Raw genomic sequence first — 25,647 nt, forward strand, 5'->3', positions numbered from 1 at the left:
TTCTCCCTAGAGATTACAGAATATAGGCATACCCTACAGAATAAAGGCATTTCCTAATAAAATGTCTGTTGGTGTTTAATACTCAAACATCATAGAAAATACAAAATATCTCAGTAAGAAGTTTTTATACCCATGTTTAATAGGGAAAATAGATATGTACTTACACCCCAAAAACTCAATAGATTTTTAACAAAACAATGTTCAAGAAAGGTTCACTTATCCTCCAAATACAACTAGTAGAATGTCAGAAGCATGTGTTCTTTGAAAAAGGAGAGAGGCTCAACTGAGAGGATGTGCATCTTGGAGATGGCAAGGCTCAAAGGGGAATCATAATGTTACTATATACAAAGCAACTGTCAGTTTGGTAAGAGAGGAGAGTTTTTACATTTTACATCCCATAGCAGGATGTTACTTTATTTAGTTAAAAGTTACTCTTCTTACCTATATGTAAGGCTTCTTACTGACTTTTATTACAGTTAATTATACTCACAATTGAATGGGAATTTGGGTTGAAATACTACCACCTACTGTAACTTCATCCATTTAAAATAATGAGAAAACAAAGGAATCAAATTAATAGCACCTAATAGGCATCATGTGCCTCCTGATATAATGCACTAAGAGCAGAAAATTCAATGTTTCCAAAAGTAATCATCTGAATCTAATTATGAGGAAACCCAAACTGAGGGGCATTCTAAAAAGTAACTGGCATGTATTCTTCAAAAATGTCAAGGTAAGGAAAAACAGAAAAAGAGTGAGAAACTGTTGTAGATTATGGGAGACAAAAAAATAAGGCATGAAAACTAACTCCACTATGCGCTCTTATGTTGGATCCAGGATCAAAAAACCTCTTTTTATTTTGTTATAAACAACATTAGTAGGACAACTGGCAGAATTTGCATATGGTTTCTAGATGAAATAACTGTATTAATATTAATTTCCTGATTTTGATGAGTTCTATTATGAGTACGTAAAAGAATGTTCTTATGTAACCAAATTACTCCCAAATGTTTCAGAAAAAAAATATATGTAGAGAGAGAGAAAAAGGAAAAGACAAAGAAAATGTAATATAAGGTTAACATTTATGGAATCTGGGTGAAGTACATACATGATTTCTTTGTGTAACTTTTGTGTAGGTCGGAAATACTTCAAAAGTTAAAGTTAAATATTTAAATAAACAAATAAAATGAGAAACCAGCTCTCATGTAGCATATTCATATAGAACATTTAATTTTCAAAATCAGAATTAGCAGGAAATTCCTGTATAGCTTATAGTGCTTTTTAAAGTTGATTCAGTTTGGTCTAAAAAGTTACCTGATTACAATCCAGCATGCCTCTTGCCACAAATCTGGGGGATTTCATCTTCCTCCTCATCATACTGCATATCTACAAAAAACAAAAATATTCTCACTTTCAGTAAAATGCAACCAGTTAACATCTTGCTCCTATGATATGATGTAGAAGAAACATATAACTATCTGCTAAGTAAAAAACAATCCTTTTACCCCACTTTTCTAAAATTTCAGTCAATTACATTAACTGAATTGTAATGAAATAATATTTATAGGTCTATATATACATATGTCTACGTCACACAGGTATTCTCCCAACACACTAAGTGGCTTCATGACAAAGGTTCAGTGTAAATTGTGTGAATTTTAAGTATTCCATCTTCTCCAGAAAGTCCATGTAATTCTCATTAATAGCTAACTATTGATAACTAGGAACAAGGTCATAGTCCTCTGACCAACAGGCTCCTTGGAGACATTTGGGTAAGAGGGTACAGCCAGCAAAAGACTCCAATAGCTGGGCAATACCTTAAGGTGGGCTGTCTATTACAGCAACATTTCATACATGGACAGGGATAACAGGCTGTATTTTCCAAAGATGATCACAACCATATCGTCCATTTCACATGCTCCTTTATAATAATAAAAGTGGTCTTGACACTCCTACTACCAAGATATGAGAGTCTATCTTTTCTTCCCTTGAATGTGAGTGGATTTTTGACTCTCCTATAACCAAGAGAATACAGCTAAAACAATGCTACATGACTTTAGAAGCTAGGTCAGGAAAGGCAATGTGGTTCCACCTTGTTTGCTGAGACACTTTCTTCTGGAGCCCTGAGCTGCCACTAAGAAGTTCTACTACTCTAAGGCTGGTATACTTGGGTGAGGAAGCCCAAACTACATGGAGAGGCCACTTACAGATGCTCTAGTCAGCAATCCTAGTCCTTGAGTTTTCCTAGGCTGGATGCCAGACATGTGAGTAAACACTCTAGGATCACCCAACCCCCAGCTGTCAACACTCAGCCTTTGAGACTTCTCAGTTCAACCACTGACATCAAGCAGCAGATGAGCCATTCCTACTATGCTCTGTCCAAATTCCTGACCCACTGAATCCATGAACATATTAAATTAATTTTTGCACAGCCAAATTTTGGGGTAGTTATGCAATAATAGGTACTTAAACAACAGGGCATTTGAAAAATTAGGGTGCACTGGTCCTAATATTAGTCTCATCTTCTTATGTAAAAGAATAAGTGTGTTGTGGAGATAAGGACGAGATGGGGGAGTAGAAGGACTTGAGCTCAACTCCTCTCACGAAAACACCAAAATCACAAATAACTGCTGAACAACCACTAACAAAAAAGATGGAAACCTAACAAAAAAGATATTCTACATCCAAAGAAAAAGAAGAAGCCACAATGAGATGGTAGGAGGGGTGCTTTCACGATATAATCAATCCCATATCTGCCAGGCGGGCAACCCACAAACTGGAAAATAATTATATCACAGAGGTTCTCCCACAGGAGTGAGAGTTCTGAGCCCCACATCAGGCTCCCCAGTGGGGGACTGGCAATGGGAGGAGGAGCCCCCAGAGCATTTGGCTTTCAAGGTCAGCAGGGATTGAGTGCAGGAGCTCCACAGGACTGGGGGAAATACAGACTCCACTCTTGGAGGGAGCACACAAGTTTTCACATACACTGGGACCCAGGGCAAAACAGTGACTCCACAGGAGTCTGGGCCAGATGTAACTGCAGGTCTTGGGGTGTCTCCCGGGGAGGAGGGGGTTGGCTGTGGCTCACACCAGGGGCAAGGCCACTGGTGGTAGAGGTCCCAGAGTGAGCTCTCCCGAGGTTGCCACTTTGGCACCAAGACCTGCCCCACTCAAAAGCCTGCAGGCTCCAGTGCTGGGACGTCTCAGGCCAAACAACCAACAGGGTGGGAACGCAGCCCTACCCATCAGCAGACAGGCTGCCTAAAGTTGTCCTGAACCAACAGCTGCTTATAAACACACCACTGCCCACCAGAAGGATAAGACCCAGCTCCACACACCAGTGGGCAGACACCAGCCCCTCCCACCAGGAAGCCTGCATAAGCCCCTGAACCAACCTCACCCACTGGGGGCACACACCAGAAGCAAAAGGAACTACAGTCCTGCAGCCCGAGGAACAGAGACCACAAACACAGGAAGTTAGACAAAATGAGATGGCAGAGAAATATGTTCCAAAGGAACCAGACAAAACCCAAAAAGAACTAAGTGAAGTGGAGATAGTCAATCTACCTGAAAAAGAATTCAGAGTAATGATAGTAAAGATGATCCAAAATCTCAGAAAAAGAATGGAGACACAGACCGAGAGGATACAAGAAATGTTTAATAAAGAGCTAGAAGATTTAAAAAACAAAGACATAGAGATGAACAATACAATAGCTGAAATTAAAAATACACTAGAAGGAATCAATTGCAGAATAAACGAGACTGGAAAACAGATTGGTGGAAATCACTGTTGTGGAACAGAATAAAGAAAGAAGAACGGAAAGAAATGAGGACAGTCTAAGAGACCTCTGGGACACATTAAATGCACCAACGTTCACATTATAGGGGTCCCAGAAGGAGAAGAGAGAGGAAAAAGGGCCTGAGAAAATATTTGAAGAGATAATAGCCGAAAATTTCCCTAACATAGGAAAGGAAACAATCACTCAAGTCCAGGAAGTGCAGAGAGTTCCATACAGGATAAATCCAAGGAGGAACACTCTGAGACACATATTTATCAAACTGATAAAAATTAAAAACAAAGAGAAAACGTTAAAAGCAACAAGGGAAAAGCAACAAATAACATACAAGGGAATCCCCATAAGGTTATCAGCTGTTTTTTTCCCCAGAAACTCTGCAGGCCAGAAGGGAGTGCCATGATATATTTAAAGCGATCAAAGGGGAAAACCTACAACCAAGAATGCTCTACCTAGCAAGGCTCTTGTTCAGAGTTGACAGAGAAATCAAAAGCTTTACAGACAAGCAAAAGCTAAGAGAATTCAGCACCACCAAACCAGCTTTACAACAAATGCTAAAGGAACTTCTCTAGATGGAAAAGAAAAGGCCACAACTAGAACCAAGAAAATTACCAATGACAAAGCTCATCAGTAAAGATAAACATACAGTAAAGGCAGGAAATCATCTACACACATATATCAAGTCAAAATCAGCAATGATGAGAAGAGAAGAGTACAAATGCAAGATATTCAAAATGTATTTGCAATTAAGAGACCAGCAACTTAAAGCAATCATATATATAAAAATATAGAGAGAGACTGCTATATTAAAAACCTCACGATAACCACAAACCAAAAATCTACAATAAATACACACACAAAAAAGAAAAAGCTATAAAACACAACTCTAAACATAGTCATGGGACTTCCCTGGTGGCGCAGTGGTTAAGAATCCGCCTGCCAGTGCAGGGGACACGAGTTTGAGCCCTGGTCCGGGAAGATCCCACATGCTGCGGAGCAACTAAGCCCATATGCCACAACTACTGAGCCTGTGCTCTAGAGCCCACAAGACACAACTACAGAGCCTGCAAGCCACAACTACTGAAGCCTGCACGCCTACAGCCCGTGCTCCACCACAAGAGAAGCCACTGCAATGAGAAGCCTGCGCACCACAACAAAAAGTAGCCCAGTGTGCTGCAACTAGACAAAGCCCGTGTGCAGCAACAAAGACCCAACACAGCCAAAAATAAATAAATAAATTTATACATTAAAAAAAAAACATAGTCATCAAATCACAAGAGGGAAGAACAAAAGAGAAGGGGAAGAAAAAAGACCTACAAAACAAATCCAAAACAATTAACAAAATGGTAATAAGAATATACATATCAATAATTACCTTAAATGTAATTGGATTAAATGCTCCAACCAAAAGACACCGACTGGCTGAATGGATACAAAAACGAGACCTATATATATGCTGTCTACAAGAGGCCCACTTCAAATCTAGGGACACATACAGACTGAAAGTGAGGGGATGGAAAAAGGTATTCCATGCAAATGGAAAGTAAAAAAAAGTTGAAGTAGCAATACTCATATAGACAAAACAAACTTTAAAATAAAGACTGTTAGAAGAGACAAAGAAGGACACTATGTAATGATCAAGGGATCAATACAAGAAGGAGATACTGCAATTGTAAATATACATGCACCCAACATAGGAGTGGGTCTATCACACCCAACCTTCTGAAACTATTCCAAAAAACTGCAGAGGAAGGAACACTCCCAAACTCCTTCTAGGAGGCCACCATCACCTGATATCAAAACCAGACAAAAATATCACAAAAAAAGAAACTTACAGGCCAATAGCACTGATGAACACAGATGCAAAAATCCTCAACAAATGCTAACAAACCGAATCCAACAATACATTAAAAGGATCATACACGATGATCAAGTGGGATTTATCCCAGGGATGCAAGGATTTTTCAATGTCCACAAATCAATCAGTGTGATACGCCACATTATAAATTGAAGGATAAAAACCATACGATCATCTCAATAGATGAAGAAAAAGCTTCTAACAAAATTCAACACACATTTTTGATAAAAACCTCCAGAAAGTGGGCATAGAGGGAACCTACCTCAACATAATAAAGCCATATATGACAAACCCACAGCTAACATCACACTCAATGGTGAAAAGCTGAAAGCACTTCCTCTAAGATCAGGAACAAGACAAGGATGTCCACTCTTGCCACTTTTATTCAACATAGTTTTGGAAGTCCTGGCCACTGCAATCAGGGTAGAAAAAGAAATAAAATGAATCCAAATTGGAAAAGAAGAAGTAAAACTGTCACTGTTGGCAGATGACATGATACTATACATAGAAAATCATAAAGATGCTACCAGTAAACTACTAGAGCTCAAGAATGAATTCCGCTACACCAGTCCCTCCCATCAGGAAACTTGCTCAAGCCCCTTAGATAGCTTCATCCACCAGAGGGCAGAGAGCAGAAGCAAGAAGAACTACAATCCTGCAGCCTGTGGAACAAAAACCACATTCACAGAAAGACAGACAAGATGAAAAGGCAGACGGCTATATACCAGATGAAGGAACAACATAAAATCCCAGAAAAACAACTAAATGAAGTGGAGATAGGCAACCTTCCAGAAAAAGAATTCGGAATAATGATAGTGAAGATGATCCAGGACCTCGGAAAAACAATGGAGGCAAAGATCGAGAAGATGCAAGAAAGGTTTAACAAAGACCTAGAAGAATTAAAGAACAAAAAAACAGATGAACAATACAATAACTGAAACAAAAAATACACTAGAAGAAATCAATAGCAGAATAACTGAGGCAGAAGAACGGATAAGTGACCTGGAAGACAGAATGGTGGAATTCACTGCTATGGAACAGAATAAAGAAAAAAGACTGAAAAGAAATGAAGACAGCCTAAGAGACCTCTGGGACAACATTAAATGCAACAACATTCGCATTATAGGGGTCTCAGAAGGAGAAGAGAGAGAGAAAGGACCCCAGAAAATATCTGAAGAGATTACACTCAAAAACTTCCCTAACATGGGAAAGGAAATAGACACCAAAGTCCAGGAAGCGCAGAGAGTCCCATACAGGATAAACCCAAGGAGAAACACGCCGAGACATATAGTAATCAAATTGGTAAAAATTAAAAACAAATAAAAATTATTGAAAGCAGCAAGGGAAAAACGACAAATGACATACAAGGGAACACCCATAAGGTTAACAGCTGATTTCTCAGCAGAAACTCTACAAGCCAGAAGGAAGTGGCATGACATACCTAAAGTAATGAAAGCAAAGAACCTAAAGCCAAGATTACTCTACCCGACAAGGATCTCATTCAGATTCGATGGAGAAATCAAAAGCTTTACATATAACCAAAAGCTAAGAGAATTCAGCACCACCAAACCAGCTCTGCAACAAATACTAAAGGAACTTTTCTAAGTGGGAAACACAGAGAAGAAAAGGACTTACAAAAACAAACCCAAAACAGTTAACAAAATGGTAATAGAAACATACATATCGATAATTACCTTAAATGTGAATGGATTAAATGCTCCAACCAAAAGACACAGGCTTGCTGAATGGATACAAAGACAAGACCCATATATATGCTGTCTACAAGAGAACCACTTCAGACCTAGGGACACATACAGACTGAAAGTGAGGGGATGGAAAGAGATATTCCATGCAAATGGAAATCAAAAGAAAGCTGGAGTAGCTATACTCGTATCAGATAAAATAGACTTTAAAATAAAGAATGTTACAAGAGACAAGGAAGGACACTACATAATGATCAAGGGATCAACCCAAGAAGAAGATATGACAATTATAAATATATATGTACCCAACATAGGAGCACCTCAATACATAAGGCAACTGCTAACAGCTATAAAAGAGGAAAACGACACTAACACAGTAATAGTGGGGGACTTTAACACCTCACTTACACCAATGGACAGATCATTCAAACAGAAAATTAATATGGAAACACAAGCTTTAAATAGCCACAAAAGACCAGATAGATTTGACATTTATATGACATTCCATTCAAAAACAACAGATTACACTTTCTTCTCAAGTGTGCATGGAACATTCTCCAGGATAGATCACATCTTGGGTCACAAATCAAGCCTCAGTAAATTTAAGAAAATTGAAATCATATCAAGCATCTTTTCTGACCACAACGCTATGAGATTAGAAATCAATTACAGGGGAAAAAAATGTAAAAAAACACAGACACGTGGAAGCTAAACAATACATTACTAAATAACCAAGAAATCACTGAAGAAATCAAAGAGGAAATCAAAAAATACCTAGAGACAAATGACAATGAAAACACGATGATCCAAAACTATGGGACGCAGCAAAAGCAGTTCTAAGAGGGAAGTGTATAGCTATACAAGCCTACCTCAAGAAACAAGAAACATCTCAAATAAACAATCTAACCTTACACCTACAGGAACTAGTAAAAGAAGAACAAACGAAACCGAAAGTTAGTAGAAGGAAAGAAATCATAAAGATCAGAACAGAAATAAATGAAATAGAAACAAAGAAAACAATAGCAAAGATCAATAAAACTAAAAGTTGGTTCTTTGAGACGATAAACAAAATTGATAAACCATTAGCCAGACTCATCAAGAAAAAGAGGGAGAGGACTCAAATCAATAAAATTAGAAATGAAAAAGGAGAAAAGTTACAACAGACACGGCAGAAATACAAAGCATCCTAAAAGACTATGACAAGCAACTCTATGCCAATAAAATGGACAACCTGGAAGAAATGGACAAATTCTTAGAAACATATAACCTTACAAGAATGAACCAGGAAGAAACAGAAAACATGAACAGACCAATCACAAGTAATGAAATTGAAAGTGTGATTAAAAATCTTCCAACAAACAAAAGGCCAGGACCAGATGGCTTCACAGGTGAATTCTATCAAACATTTAGAGAAGGGCTAACACCCATCCTTCTCAAACTCTTCCAAAAAATTGCAGAGGAAGGTACACTCCCAAACTCCTTCTATGAGGCCACCATCACCCTGATACCAAAACCAGACAAAGACAGTACAATAAAAGAAAATTACAGACCAGTATCACTGATGAATATAGATGCAAAAATCCTCAACAAAATACTAGCAAACAGAATCCAACAACACATTAAAAGGATCATACACCATGATCAAGTGGGATTTATCCCAGATATGCAAGGATTCTTCAATATACGCAAATCAATCAATGTGATACACAACATTAACAAATTGAAGAAGAAAAACCATATGATCATCTCAATAGATGCAGAAAAAGCTTTTGACAAAATTCAACACACGTTTATGATAAAAACTCTCCAAAAAGTGGGCATAGAGGGAACCTACCTCAACATAATAATGGCCATACAAAACAAACCCACAGCAAACATCATTCTCAATGGTGAAAAACTGAAACCATTTCCTCTAAGATCAGGAACAAGGCAAGGATGTCCACTCTCACCACTATTATTCAACATAGTTTTGGAAGTCCTAGCCACGGCAATCAGAAAAGAAAAAGAAATAAAAGGAATACAAATTGGAAAAGAAGAAGTAAAACTGTCACTGTTTGCAGATGACACGATACTGTACATACAGAATCGTAAAGATGCCACCAGAAAACTACTAGAGCTAATCAATGAATCTGGTAAAGTTGCAGGATACAAAATCAATGCACAGAAATCTCTTGCATTCCTATACACTAATGATGACAAATCTGAAAGAGAAATTAAGGAAACACTCCCATTTACCACTGCAACAAAAAGAATAAAATACCTAGGAATAAACCTACCTAGGGAGACAAAAGATTTGTAGGCAGAAAACTATAAGACACTGATGAAAGAAATTAAAGATGATACAAACAGATGGAGAGATATATCATGTTCTTGGATTGGAAGAATCAATACTGTGAAAATGACTATACTACCCAAAGCAATCTACAGATTCAATGCAATCCCCATCAAATTACCAATGGCATTTTTTACAGAACTAAAACAAAAAATCTTAAAATTTGTATGGAGACACAAAAGACCCCGAATAGCCAAAGCGGCCTTGAGGGAAGAAAACAGAGCTGGAGGGATCAGACTCCCTGACTTCAGACTATACTACAAAGCTACAGTAATCAAGACAATATGGTACTGGCACAAAAACAGAAATATAGATCAATGGAACAGGATAGAAAGTCCATAGATAAACCCACGCACCTGTGGTCAACTAATGTATGACTAAGGAGGCAAGGATATACAATGGAGAAAAGACAGTCTCTTCAATAAGTGGTGCTCGGAAAACTGGACAGCTACATGTTAAAGAATGAAATTAGAACCCTCCCTAACACCATACACAAAAATAAATTCAAAATGGATTAGAGGGCTTCCCTGGTGGCGCAGTGGTTGAGAATCTGCCTGCCAATGCAGGGGACACGGGTTCGAGCCCTGGTCTGGGAAGATCCCATATGCCGCGGAGCAACTGGGCCCGTGAGCCACAATTACTGAGCCTGCGCGTCTGGAGCCTGTGCTCCGCAACATGAGAGGCCGCGATAGTGAGAGGCCCGCGCACCGCGATGAAGAGTGGTCCCCACTTGCCGCAACTAGAGAAAGCCCTCGCACAGAAACGAAGACCCAACACAGCCATAAATTAATTAATTAATTAATTTAAAAAAAAAAAAAAAAAAAGTGGTTATCCCATTTAAAAAAAAAAAAAAAAATGGATTAGAGACCTAAATGTAAGACCAGATACTATAAAACTCTTAGAGCAAAACATAGGAAGAACACTCTTTGACGTAAATCACAGCAAGATCTTTTTTGATCCACTTCCTAGAGTAATGAAAATAAAAACAAAAATAAACAAATGGGACCTAATGAAACTTAAAAGCTTTTGCACAGCAAAGGAAACTACAAACAAGACGAAAAGACAACCATCAGAATGGGAGAAAATATTTGTGAACGAATCAATGGACAAAGGATTAATCTCCAAAATATATAAACAGCTCATGCAGCTCAGTACTAAAAAAACAAACAACCCAATCCAAAAATGCGCAGAAGACCTAAATAGACATATCTCCAAAGAAGACATACAGATGGCCAAGAAGCACATGAAAAGCTGCTCAACCTCACTAATTATTAGAGAAATGCAAATCAAAACTACAATGAGATATCACCTCACATCAGTTAGAATGGGCATCATCAGAAAATCTACAAACAACAAATGCTGGAGAGGGTGTGGAGAAAAGGGAACCCTCTTGCACTGTTGGTGGGAATGTAAATTGATACAGCCACTATGAAGAACAGTATGGAGGTTCCTTAAAAAACTAAAAATAGGGGGCTTCCCTGGTGGCGCAGTGGTTGAGAATCTGCCTGCCAATGCACGGGACATGGGTTCGAGCCCTGGTCTGGGAAGATCCCACATGCCGCGGAGCAACTACGCCCGTGCGCCACAACTACTGAGCCTGCGTGTCTGGAGCCTGTGCTCCACAACAAGAGAGGCCGCGACAGTGAGAGGCCCGCGCACCGCGATGAAGAGTGGTCCCCGCTTGCCACAACTAGAGAAAGCCCTCGCACGGAAACGGAGACCCAACACAGCCAAAAATAAATACATAAATAAATAAATAAAAAAAAAAAAAAAAAAAAACTAAAAATAGAATTACCGTATGATCCAGCAACCCCACTACTGGGCATATACCCAGAGAAAACCATAATTCAAAAAAACACATGCACCCGAATGTTCATTGCAGCACTATTTACAATAGCCAGGACATGGAAGCAACCTAAATGCCCATCGACAGATGAATGGATAAAGAAGATATGGTACATATATACAATGGAATATTACTTAGCCATAAAAAGGAACGAAACTGGGTCATTTGTAGCGACATGGATGGATCTAGAGACTGTCAGAGGGAAGTAAGTCAGAAAGAGAAAAACAAATATCGTATATTAACGCATATATGTAGAACCTAGAAAAACGGTACAGATGAACTGGTTTGCAGAGCAGAAATTGAGACACAGATGTAGAGAACAAACGTATGGACACCAAGGGGGGAAAGTGGCGGGGGGGGGAGGTGGTGGTGGTCTGATGAACTGGGAGACTGGATTGACACATATACACTAATATGTATAAAATGAATAACTAATAAGAACCTGCTGTATAAAAAAATAAATTAAATAAAATCGAAAAATTGAAAAGACTTAATTCCGCTAAAGCTGCGGAATACAAAATATATACATAGAAATCTCTTACATTTCTATACACTAACAATCAAAGATCAGAAAGAAAAGTTAAGGAAACAATCCCATTTACCATCACATCCAAAGAATAAAATAACTAGGAATAAACCTACCTAAGGAAGCAAAAGATGTGTACTCCAAATACTTTAAGACACTGATGAAAGAAATGGAAGATGACACAAGCAGATGTAAAGATATATCCTGTTCTTGGATTGGAACAATCAATATTGTCAAAATGAGTGTACTATCCAAGGAAATTTACAGAGTCAGTGCAATCCCTATCAAATTACACATTTTTATACATTTTTCACAAAATTAGAACAAAAATTGTTTTAATTTGTATGGTAACAACAAAGACCCCGAACAGCCAAAGCAATTCTAAGAAAAATGCCACTGGAGGAGTCAGGCTCCCTGACTTCAGACTATACTAGAAAGCTACAGTAATCAAAACACTATGGTACTGGCACAAAAACAAATACAGATCCCCTACCCTTTCCCCCAGATTCTCACCTTTGCTCCGTGTCTCCAGCTGATTAGCGTCAGACTTTTCCTTCATTATTTTTCTGTTGTAAATACAAAGCACTAAGTTCAAAAAACAAACAAACAAACAAAAAAATACAGATCAATTGAACAAGACAGAAAGCCTGTTGGGCATATAAAAGTTATGTTTATACTATACCATAGTCTATTAATTATGCAATAGCATTATGTCTAAAAAATTATGTAGATACCTTAATTAAAAAATACTTTTTTGTGAAAAAATGCTAACCATCATCTGATCTTTCAGAGACTCATAGTAGTAAAATCAAAGATCACTGATCACAGATCACCATAACAAATATAACAATGAAAAAGTCTGAAATATTGCAAGAATTACCAAAATCTGATACAGAGACATGAAATGAACAAATGCTGTCTAAAAAAATGGCATCAACAGACTTGCTCAATCCAGGGTTGCCATAAACCTAAATTTGTAAAGAATGCAGTAATGTGAAGCACAAAAAGAGGTGCAAAATAAAACAAGGCACACCTATAAACAGTTGTCAGCTCAAGGCAAATTCAAGTTTTCCTTCCTGGCACTTTCTTCCCAAATATTTTCCATCCGAGGTTAGTTAAATTCCCAGATGCAGAACCTACTGATATGGAGGGCTGACTGTACTCAGAAGTCATCCACGTATGGAAACTGAAGCGATGGAGAAGGGATGAAATCATCCAGGGATAATGTGGACAGCAGAAGATAAAGAGAAAAAAAGCCACAAAGGTAAGAAGAATTAAGTGAGAGTGATGTTGCACATTGAACGAATGACTTTCCATGAGAAAGTCCTCAACAGTGTTGACTACCACAGGGTTTAGATAAGGTTTAAAAAATGTCCATCTGATTTATCCATTGAGAAGTCACTTATTTTCTCAAAATATTGGAAGAAAAAGGAAATAAACCATTCAACTTGCTTTCTTGAGGACAAGAGAGATCTAATATTTCGCACAGAAAGAAGCCAGCTGAAGAAAAAGTGTCTAAAAACTGATGAGGGCATATCAAATAATGATCAAAGGACACAGGCAGGAATGGAATGGAGACAATGCTGGAGCAAACTTGATAACTGAGATAACGTTAACTCTTTTCCCACAGGATTATTATACATTGTTAAGAGAATATTAATTAGCACAATCACTACAGTGGTCACTTGGCACCATTTAGCAAAATGTTAGTATTTTGTGTAACATGTGTACATTATCTGACCTGACAATTCTATACTTAAAAATTTATCCTACAGGTATACTTGTATTGGACATAATGATATGTACAAGATTACTCATTACAGCATTGTTTGAAGCAGAAAAAGACTGGAAATAACCCAACTATCCATCAAGACACAACTTTAGTTAGTATATCCAGACAAACTAAGTAGCTGTGAAAAAAAAATAGGATGCTCTCTATGTACTGATATGAAAATCTCCTGGATATAGTAGATAAATATAGCAAAAAATAAAAGTGCAGAAAAATGTGAAGTTACTTTTCGTCTGTAAAAAGGGGGAAAACAGAATACTATATTTGTAGGGACTTCCCTGGTGGCGCAGTGGTTAAGAATCCACCTGCCAATGCAGGAGACACGGGTTCGATCCCTGGTCTGGGAAGATCCCACATGCCGCGAAGCAACAAAGACCGTGTGCCACAATTACTGAAGCCCGTGCGCCTAGAGCTCGTGCTCCTCAACAACAGAAGCCAACGCAATGAGAAGCCCACACACCTCAACGAAGAGTAGCCCCTGCTCGCCACAACTAGAGAAAGCGTGCGCAACGCAGCCAAAAATAAATAAATAAATAAGCTTTAAAAAAAGATACTACTATACTTGTATTTCCTTGAATATAAATAAAGCATCTGGAGAGCTAAGAATCTAAGAACAGTGGTTACTTATGACTCTAAAGAACAGTGGTTACTTATGATGGCGAGGGCTCACACAGGAGAGATGGTGGCCAAGAATAAGACCTTACACTTTACATTTTCATGTCTTGTTGAGCCATGAGAATATATTACCTACTCAAAAATGAAGCTAAAAAACTTTCAACTTTTTTTCCAACACAGAATTAAGAGAATGTAAAAAAAAAAAAGAGAATATAATAATGATGCTAATAAATTAGACTCAAGATTAAAAGTGACATAAATTTAAACAGTAGAGTTTAAGCTTCTGCTTCTACTTTCTCCACGAAGCAGCTGAGAAAATAAGGAGAAATGTGAGGGGTGAACACGGTATAAGGAGCTAGAAGAAGACGATGTAGAAATAGAAGCTGTAGAGAATGGAATTGGGAGCTTTAAAAATACATCATGAAAATACACTAAACATGACCAAGAATTCTACATATAAAAAGAAAAAAGATATATTGGTCCTGTTCAGTGAAACACACGCCACCTAGAACTGTGTCATCTTGTGGAAAGAGGAAATGGAAAAGTCATCTTTTACGATAATTTACTTAGGCATATGACAGCATGAAGGAACGCCAAAACAGACTAATCCCTGCTCCCCTCCCCTCAATATTCTTTATCCCCGGTGTATTTCCAGAGCCTAGCACAATGCCTGGCACAGGCTGACGCTCAAAAATTCAACTATTCATAAATTCATTAACTCTGGCCTTAAGGGAAATCAAGAAAGGAGTCCTTTGCTTCAAAGTCGGAACAACAGAACCTGTCGCATGGTTCTGCGCGCTATTTTCAACACGGGAAGGGAGTGTCAGATTCACCCAGGGCAGACAGATGAGAGAACAGTCACCCTGACCAAGATGAGAAAGGCTACGTTCCCTGCACCCTCCATCTATCAAAATCCCGGATTCGTTCGCGGCCTCGGGAGTGCGGGGAAACGACTGGGGCAATGGTGCGGCGAACCGGGGAGGAGGCCGCAAATCCTCAATTCGTCCAGCTACCCGTTTCCCCCCTTAGATGGGTCGCCGCGGAGTGTTCTGAGTGGTCACCTACCCTCGTGTGCGTCACACATATTGACAAACGGTTCACGAGAAGCTAACTCTCAAAACCACAGAGAGAAAAGCCAAGCGCCCACAAACCTACGCAGCGTCAAACGAAAACATTTCCGTATCGGGCGTTCCCAGAATACTCTGCGTCTCATGGCGCGGGAGGGGCAGGGGGCGCGGAAAAAAAATCCCCACAAAGGCCCAATATTAATTCTGCGCCTGCGCAAAGTGTAGGTTAAGGTTTGCTGACGGCTAGAACTGCACATGCGCAAGTTGTGGGCTGAAGCTTCAAGTGGTTGAAGCGGGGGGGGGGGGGGGGGGGCTGCTTCTACACTCTTAGCTTTGGATCTAGCCAATGAAAGTTTTTGCTTTTTAATGCTGTTGCACAAATAATGACACATGAAAAAAAAAGCCAAGAAGATGTATTAATAAAAGATTTTTACCATTGTAAAGCAATTATAGTCTAATAAAGATGTTAAAAAAAAAGGATTTTATTGTGGCCATATGTCTGCGGCATTCAATTTTCTATTTTTTTCCAGTTCCAAAGACAAAAAAACACGAAGATTTTTAAAATGTGATTTCTTACCAGCAGATGGTGCCAGCGCGTTGAAGAAGCCTGAAAGTGAACAAACCCTCACTCGCTAGCCTATTCGACCAACCCACCGTAGTCTAAGTCCTCGGTGCTTTTATCTTGGTTTCAACTGGGCTCTCAGGCCACAGAGCCTTCATCGCGAGAACTCACGAGATTAGACGCGAGAGAAGGAGCCGAAGTGAGACGCTGACAAATGACAGCTTTCAGGTAGTCTCTACTGTTTTACTCACATATGGGGCCACAGAGCACGTGCGAAAAGGTGGCTCAGCCCCTTTTGCCCACGCCCGCGTTTCTCATGCTGCCCACGGGCCTCACTCGTAGGCTGCTATGTAGCTTCCTGCGGGGATCCACTCCCACGGTAGCGGGCCATGGCCTCTGGGAGACGCTCCTTAAGAGGAGATGTGAGGCCAACTCCTCCCTGTACCCATCCGGCCTGGGATGTGGGCTTCCCCGTGGCGCGACAGCGACTGGAGATAACCAAGGAAGGGCTGACATGGAGGAGAGTTTTCTGTTCCCCGAGTACGTCCCGGATCCGGAGCCCGCAGTGACCCTCCAGGACCAGCTGCGGGAGCTGCAGCAGCGGCAGGAGGAGGAGGAGCGACGGTGCTGCAGCGGCGGGAGGAGCGGCGGCAGCAGGAACTACGGAACGGCAGGCAGATGCACCCGGACCGTATGCCAGCGCTGCTGACTGCTGGTGCTTCACCGGCGCGCCCTGCATCTGCAGGTGAGCCGCAAGCAGTACCTGGAGCTGGTGACCGCCGTGCTGCGGCGGCCCAGTCTCGCCCTGGTGCCACACATGGTGGACCTGCTTGATCTGCCCGACGCCCTGCTGCCCCACCTGCCCGCGCCGGTGGGCCCCAAGCAGCTGATCTTGCTGGGAAACAAGGTGAATCTGCTGCCCCTGGATATCTCGGCTACCGACAGCGGCTCCAGGAGCGACTGTGGAACGACTGTGCCCGCGCCGGGCTCCTGCCGCCCCCTGGCTACCGAAGGCCACAACACCCCAGGGGGACCGGCCACGGGACGAGCAGGAGAAAGCGAATCCTTCGCCCAAGTCCAGCACGATGCTCAGAGACGTGCGGCTCATCAGCTCCAAGACTGGCTATGGAGTCGAAGAGTTGATCTCCGCGCTCCAGCGTTCCTGACGCTACCGCGGCGACGTCTACCTGGTTGGCGCCACCAACGCTGGCAAGTGCACTCTCTTCAGCACGCTCCTGGAGTCCGATTACTTCATCGCCAAGGGCGCCGAAGCTATTGACCAGATGGTCTGGTGAGCCTTAGGGCGCCCGTCCCCATCGTTTTCTGAGACGCTGGAAGTCTGATCGTGGTTCAGGCACCTAATCCTATATCTTTCCTTAATGTCCACTAGGGGCTGGCTGGAGCCTTCACTTTAAAAATTATCTACCTACTTTGGTCACATTTCTCTTCTGTGTCAGTTTAGTGCTTGGAAATTCGGTATATGTTGTAGTAACTTTCCAACAGAAATAATTAGAGTACTTCTATGTACCAGTCCCTCTTCTAGGCACTGTAGGTGAACCAGATGACAAAGTAGTTTGTTATCTTGGAGGTATCCCTCGTAGCTTTAGTTCTTTGTATATTTCTCCGGAAAATCCTTCTTTCACTTTCTACACCTAGCTCCACCCCTCACTTTCTCTTCATATCTTGAGTTTACTCATGAGATTACTATACAGATTTAACATTTGAATAATTCATTAATGCAATATGATGTGTGGCTTTGCTGAGAAGAAATGTCAAATATGTGGCTTTAAGAAACGTCTGTAGTAATTGCAAAATGGGTGCTTCTATGACCCTGTTTGTCATAGAAGGCAAAACTAAATACCTCATTTGTTCCTTTGAAACCAGTATTTAACTTTGAAAAGCTGTTTTTCTCTGTAGAGAACTTTGGTTGACTTATACACACAGCGATTTTATACTGGTCGGTAGTTTTTCATTGTATAAAATAAGTTCCTTCTTCCTTTCTTAAGGAAAATCAGTGAACTTGGCTTACAGTTGTGGCTTCCAACTTCCTTCCCGTTCACATTACTTCAATGGACAAGGTGGACACTGTATATCAGAAGCACGGGGGTCATACGTTACTCAAGGTGAGGCAACACGCTTTGATAGTTAGGTTAACACACCCTGTAATAGTCCCACGGCCCTGCTAAAAAAGCCTTTGTTGGACAGAACCATCTTTGTTACACTCTCAGCTAGCTCTCCCCCGACCTTGTCCACCTTGAGGATTTTGACTATAACGTGAGGTGGGCTCTTATAGAAAAGGGATGCTGGATTGGACTGATCCTAGAATAGTGACAGAGCTGGGTTTTCTCTAGGTGACACTGTCCAATATTGTAGCGCCATGTGCCTATTTAAATAAGTTAATTAAAATGAAATAAACTTTAAAATTTAGTTCTTCACTTGCACTAGCCACTTTTCAACTGCCCAGCGGTCACATCATTGCAGAAAGTTGTACTGGATAATGTGAGTGAAGAGAAGTTACAGATTTTCTCACAGCTGGGTGACGCTTCTGGCATCTAGTGGGTGGAAGCCAGAGATGATGCTAAACGTAATGCGATACACAAGACAGCACCTCACAACACAGAATTATCTGGTCCAAAAGGTGCGTAGTGCTGAGTTGAGAAGCCCTTGTATGAGTGGAAAAGCTCTCTTCCCAGGTTCTTAATCCCAGGCACATACAGGTTATCGTACCTCTTCTCTCCTGCTTTACTTGCTCCTTCCTTTGACCTCTTAAGGAGTGTGTTAAAATTTCTCTGACCTTTAAAAAACAAAACAAAACTCAGTGTCCCGCTCATTCCTCCTCTTTACAATCAAGCTTAATCCTGCTTCTCACGTCCCATCCTCTGCAGTCCCTGTTGTGCCCTTTCTATGCCACTGAAATTGTTCCAAGTTCACCAGAGACTGAATGGGGCCTGTTTACAGATCTTTAACCAGACATGGGTACACACTGTTGGCTAGTGTGTAGTGTATGATAGTTAAGATCTCTGGAGCCAGGATGGGTCCAAATCCTGCTCTGCTGCACCACTTAACGAAGCTGTGTGACTTTAGGTAAGTTTCCTTTACCTCTCTCTGTTGTACCTACACCACGAGGTTGTGGAGAAGATCAAGTGCAAGGGGACTGTTGTCACTGATACGTAAGTATTTGTGGTGATGAAGATTATGAGACATACCTACTGCAAAAATAGCGGGTACGTCCAATGAAGAGGTGATTTACCATTAATTAATGCTCATACAACTGAAAATAAGTCAAAACACAAAATACACACCCGCCCTTCAACAAGGATAAAACCAACCTGACTTGGGAAGTAAATGCTTCTTTCTCTCTGGATTTCCTAAGAAAGCCAGAGTGAAATTAAAACTCCATCGAAATAACTGCCCTAAAGTTAATACTCCAGAGACATGTAGGATTTGCAGGGTAGGGCTCCACCCCCATGCATCTGTGTAGTCTTCAGAGTGGACTCACTGATACTTCTCAAAGCAACACTGAGGCTTCTCTCCCGGTGTAATACAAATGGTTTCTTGGGCTGCTCTGTGGCTCATCCTTGCCTTCTGGTTTTCTTACTCACCTCCCAAGTCAAAGTCAATCCCGCCTCCTGATGATCACTGAGACCAGCCTCATAGTCCAAACTGTAATCTACTTTCTTTAGGCTGTTTTGAGATCCTTAGGTATTTTCCCAGCTCCCAGTTTCACTGCCTTCTGCCCACCCTCACCCCACCACAGCTGTAGTTCTCAACCAGGGTTGACTCTTACCTCAAGGGAACATTTGACAAAGACTGGAGGCGTTTTTGGTTTTCACAACTTGGTGGATGCTGAGTAGAGGCTGCTTAAAATTGTGCAATGCACAGGACAGCCTCCCGGGACAAAGAATTATTTGGCCCCAAAGGTCAATAGTGCTGAGGTTGAGAAACCCTGCACTACGCAGAGTTTTCCAAAATACAAAGCAGGCCGCAGTATTCCTTTTTGATTCTTTTCTCTTTCCTGCTTATAATTCCTTGGTAGTTCCACATTACTGAGAGAACTCTAAACTGATAGCCTCATCACTAATGCACACACACACATAACATACTCTGCACAGTTCTCTGAACTCATTATCCTTTTTCCAATTTCTGTGTCTGTACATGATACTAACCCAGGATACCTTTCCACTGAGTAACTTTAATCTATTTTTCAAATTCTGCTCTTCATTGTTTTCCTTGACCAAACCACGTTCATTACTTCCTTCACAATCACAGTACTTAGTAGATGCCTCTCATCGCGTTTCTTACCTTGTAGTTTATTTACTTGCTGTTTCCACCTTCTGATCTCCTCGGGGGTAGGGACCATATAGAACATATTGTAATAGCTATCTTTGTGTCCTTAGTGCTAAACACAGAGAGATCTGTTAATAAACAGGTAAATTATTATCCAGTTACTTCCAATTCATGGAAACACCTGTAAACACAGAAGCTGAATCTTACCCATTATCCATGTACCCTTGAGAGGTAATGAGGCAGGGATTAATCTCTGTGTCCAGCCAGGCCTGTAAGAACTAAGGTATTTGGAAGGATGTTGCTTTAATTGCCCAAAATTATTGTGTCTAAAGCTTTATGGAGGACTGTAAAAACTGTAAGCTAATAAAGCAAGATTCTGCTGTCTGGAGGTTACCACCAGTTGGATGCCCATATGGGGCCCTTGTCACTGGGATCTATAGGCTTCATCCCATCACAGAGCTCCCGGGTTTTTCATTTGACCTAGAAGTGATTTGAGGTTTTTTCAACAGTTGAATGTTTAAAAGGATTTTATTCTTGATACCTGTACAGTAATATCTTATCAGTGCCTTACTTAATATTAGACTTATCAGGGGTTTAATTTGAACTTCCAAATATCTTCATCTCCTCCCAATGGAAGATTCCAATGGGTGGAGAAGAAAGAATGGCAGGATTTCCTCCTCTTGTTGCTGAAGACATCACATTAGATGAAGGACTTGGGGAATCTGAAGCAGTGGCTGACATCAAGTTCTCCTCTGCAGGTAATTTTACACCAAGCACTTTTTTTTTTAATTTGGCCGCACCGCGCGGCATGTGGGATCTTAGCTCCCTGACCAGGGATTGAACCCGCACCCCCTGTAATAGAAGCACGGAGTCTTATCAACTGGACCACCAGGGAGGTCCCTACACCAAGCACTTTTTTTTTTTTTGACCTTCCAAATTATTTTATTTTATTAGAAATATGGTTTCACTGTTGAGATCTTAGAATAATTGGGTTGTCAGAAATCTCTCTTTTAAAATATGTTATAAAATTATTTATCCTAATGAGATTAAGCTTTCATTAACTGCCTATCTATAGCATGGCCAAAACAAACAAACAAACAAACAAAAAAACATACCTTATTCTTATTCAAAAACCATTAGGGTTTTTTTGTCTTCACCAAGCACTTTTTAAAAGGTGAATAAAGTAGCCTTACTGACTTTTAGTATATTTTTTATACAGATGTGCCTTAACTGACATAAGCTGAATATTTTAAGAAATACATTCTAGATTATTCATAAGATGTAACCTACTCTGAAAATAAATCTGTACCTTTTCACAAATGCATTGTATGCTTTTAAAAAATAGAAACACAGCAGTAGCCTCCCTTGGGTTTCCATTTTGAGCTGTGTTTGGTGTTTTTAATAAGACAGTTGCTAACACCATTTGTGTTCTGCCGTGTTCTTGCATAGGCTGGGTAGCAGTAACGCCGCAGTTTAAGGACAAACTGCACCTCCGAGGCTACACACCTCAAGGAACAGTTCTGACGGTCCGGCGCCCACTCTAGCCACATGTAGTTAACATCAAAGGAGAGCACATCCAGAGAAGTGTGGCCTATAAAACCAAAAAGCCTCCTGCCCTTGTGTACAGTCTGCAGGAAAAAAAAAAAAAAGATAAATATATGAAGCTGACCTGTTCACATTGAAGATTAATGATATAGAACATTACTGTATGCATTGCATTAAATATTGCTATAATAAAGCCTTCCACCACCCTTTTTAAGCTACCAAGGACCGTGCCTCTTTTTAATGAATTGAGTTTGTAAACAGAAGTTATTTTTTGCTGGGTACATATATGTGTGTATCTGTGATTCAGATATACCTAAAAAGGAGTTCTGTTGAATTCAGGTTTCTTCCACTATATTTTTAATGAAACCAGATGGCATTTCTAATTTGGAGGCTAGTTGAGAGAGCAACTTAGTTGTCATGTGAAAAAATGGCAGAGAATCAATTTCTCCAAAATACATTGGCTTAAATGAGATAGAAGTGAGTATGTGGCTTTGCTCCACGTAGTCATCCAAGGACCCGACTGGGGGAACGTGCCGCAGCTTCCATCTCTGGGTCTAAGGTGGTTGCTCAAGTCGTCATCCTTTCGCAATGGGAAAAAGAGAAGAGAGTGAAGAGCATGCGGCTCCCCTACTGAAAAGAAGGGGGAAGTGCTGGAAGTTGCCCACTCACAGCGTCCATTGCTCAACAGTTACACGGCCACACCCCCCCATGGGGAAGCTGGAGGATGCAGAGGGAAATGGGGATTTCGGACTTTTATTACTTAAGGGAAGAAGGGGAGAATAGAAGGTGGAAAACAAGTAGAAGTTTCCCTTACATAATCTAAAAGTGCCTGAAAATCTTAGAAAAGAATTCATGTTATGTCTTTCTGGCATTCAGTTTCTTCTGCAAGGATCAGAGCACTTTAACCATTTTATCAACATTTGCCTGTAAACACTGTATAACATTACATCAGTCAGAAGTCTTTACCTTTATGTATCCCTAATTGAGTAAGTGGCACTACAAATGTGGACAATGAACTGGCCAGTCAAGTCCCAGATCCCAATGATGAGATAAAAGCTCGTGGAGTAAGCTGGCCTGAAACGCAGATCCATGAGCTTCCTATAGACTCAGGTTTAGCATGAACTTTTTTTTTTAAATAAATTTACTTTATTTATTTATTTTTGGCTGTGCTGGGTTTTCGTTGCTGCGTGCGGGCTTTCTCTAGTTGGGGCGAGGAGGGGCTACTCTTCATTGCGGTGCGCAGGCTTCTCATTGCGGTGGCTTCTCTTGTTGCGGAGCACGGGCTCTAGGCGCATGGGCTTCAGTAGTTGTGGCACATGGGCTCAGTAGTTGTAGCTCGCAGGCTCTAGAGCACAGGCTCAGTAGTTGTGGTGCACGGGCTTAGTTGCTCCACGGCATGTGGGATCGTCCTGGTCCAGGGCTCGAACCCGTGTCCCCTGCACTGGCAGGTGTATTCTTAACCACTGAGCCACCAGGGAAGCCCTAGCATGAACTTCTTAGTAGTCCCATGTTCTCTGTCAACGTGCACACTCTAGCTCCCTTCTCACTGAATAAGTCACTGTAGGATAAATGGTATTTTAAAATGCAACTTGTCAAAACTTTGTAGATCTCACTTTCATTGGGTTTCAAAGTGAATACTATTGACATCTTGGGGAAGGTAGTTCTTTATGTGCATCCTTCATCCCCAGATATGAAAGGCCAGTAGCAACTTCCCAGCCCCATCCCTCATCGTGATAGTTGAGAAAAACCCCTGACGTTTCCAGACCCACCCTCTAGAGGGCGGTAGCTTCCCAAGTTGAGAAAATGATTGGTAGTCGATTTCTAGTTTATTTTGGAGAGAGTGAAATACAATTAATTTTACAAGTTAAAATTGTGACCATTATATTTCTATCTACTGTTTATAGTTTGGAGCTAGGCCTGAATCTTTAGATAAAATGAAGAAAATATGGTAAACTTAGCATTTGTGGAAAAATACAGAATCCAAAAACTGATGCTGTATTTACCCTGAAAACTTATAATGTATTTTAGAAAGCAGAATATTTCTCCCTCCTTATCTTCTCTCTAGGCTTTTAGACCTCTCAACCAGCAAAGATTCCATTTTTAAATGTTCATAACTTATATTCTCAGGTTTTTCTTACCTGTAAAATTCAATGGTTATGTTTTGACTGAGGCATATCTAAAAATGTTCCAAGGTATTTTGCTAGCAACTTCAAACAGTGCACTTTACTAAGTAAGTTTCTGTTTCCCTGGTTGTATTAGTCTCTTTGGGTCATCATTTTCTCATCTGTAAAATGGGGGAATGACAGTAGATATTTCAGTCCTAACATTTTATGATTCTCAGCAAAAACAGGCAGGAAAGCCAGGAAACAGTGGTTACAATACCTCAGACAGAAAAGGCCCTCAGACCTCAGACAACTGTGCCTAGACAGTTGAGAACTGGTGCTAGCATCTGCTACTAATTTACACCACATTCTGCCAACCTAATGCAGCCCAGGATCACTGCTGTTCTATCCAATTGACCCACAATGGATTTTGGTTTAAGAAAGTTCTCTTACTGTGTTGGTTTCTGAGCATATGTCAGCTTACTGATACTTCTTAATCCATTGATCTTAGTGTGAAGAGTGCCCTTCCATCATTAATCATTTACACTATGGCAGCATGCAGGAACTAGTAAAGAGTAGAAATTAATGGCAAGGTGTCAGTACAGCCCCCTTATGTCCACAGAACAGAGGTTGTTTTGAGGGGCTAGAAAATGATTTAGTAACTTTATACCAGTTGGTTCTGCGGCCTTGTTGTGTTCAGCATGTCACCCCTTTTGTATTCATGACACCTTAAAAGAAAGAAAATATGTGCCATCAAAGAGTTTTTTGACTTCTATGTGATATTAAATATGCATTTTTATTTTTTAAAGTTCCATCATATCTTTCTTCCCCTCTTTAAAACAGCATTTTCTTCAAAGTTACTGAGACAAAGTGAAGTTTCAACATTTTGCATTTTTAATCACCATAAACAGCAAGCCCTACTAATCACTAGGTCTTTACTGTGTAGTTCCGCAGAGTCTAAATTTGTTTATGTTACTTGCAACAATTCCCATGACAACCAAGGAAAAGTGGAGCACAGATGCAATCCTGTGTGCTTGTGCTTCTTGATCACTCAGACGCTTTTTGCAAAATGGAAATCAAGGCTAGTTTCCTGCAGATGACTAACTTGGAGCTCCAGCTGTGCCGGACATGGCAGAGCTGTTATTCACTGAGTAGGCACCCAGCACTGAAGCTGAGGCGAGCTGTTTTGTAGATGGCCTCTGATCATTTACCCTGGCTTCCCTCCCACTTGGCTCTGTCTTGTGGAGCAATAGAATCATTTCCATTCTTTCTCAGAATGTTCCATTTTCTCTTGGCTGCTCTCTTCCTCCCCAGGGGATTGTTTTCTCTCAACTGTCAAAGAGTAATGCTTAAACAATAAAAACAAAACTTCAGACTCATGTGAATCCAATAGATAGCACCTCTGCGTGCTCTTAATGTCTCTGTCATGTTGTCTGCCCCACTGATGCCCTGTAGTGGGTGGGAATGGCTAAAGATTAATATTTTAACATCATGTAGGAATGATGCCTCACTTTTCCCCTTCATGTCAAAGACCATCGATATTCTCTCATTTAGTACAGGAGTTTCATGTTCTGATTATTAAGTCTAGACCATCCTTAAAACACTGTTTTGCAGAAGCTTC

The 25,647-nt window shown here is 40.6% G+C and overlaps 1 long non-coding RNA gene across 8 annotated transcripts in view; it reads right to left on the reverse strand.

Moving 5' to 3' along the window:
• Nucleotides 1-24,197, reverse strand: part of LOC118895757 — a 46,705-nt gene extending 22,508 nt beyond the window's left edge. The window contains exons 1-5 of one of the 8 annotated variants that reach the window (XR_005020015.1): nucleotides 24,063-24,197; nucleotides 21,886-22,504; nucleotides 16,108-20,491; nucleotides 12,573-12,644; nucleotides 1,315-1,386 (exon numbers count right to left, since the gene is read on the reverse strand). This is a non-coding gene — a long non-coding RNA (uncharacterized LOC118895757). Of the gene's footprint in view, nucleotides 1-1,314; nucleotides 1,387-12,572; nucleotides 12,645-15,528; nucleotides 15,720-16,107; nucleotides 20,492-21,885; nucleotides 22,505-24,062 lie in introns of those variants that run through there. The other 7 variants (XR_005020013.1, XR_005020018.1, XR_005020017.1 and 4 more) reach the window with 7 other exon arrangements.
• Between the last annotated feature and the right edge of the window lie 1,450 nt (nucleotides 24,198-25,647).

This window comes from Balaenoptera musculus, chromosome 5, assembly GCF_009873245.2.
Source record: "Balaenoptera musculus isolate JJ_BM4_2016_0621 chromosome 5, mBalMus1.pri.v3, whole genome shotgun sequence".
NCBI classification, from domain to species: domain Eukaryota; kingdom Metazoa; phylum Chordata; class Mammalia; order Artiodactyla; family Balaenopteridae; genus Balaenoptera; species Balaenoptera musculus.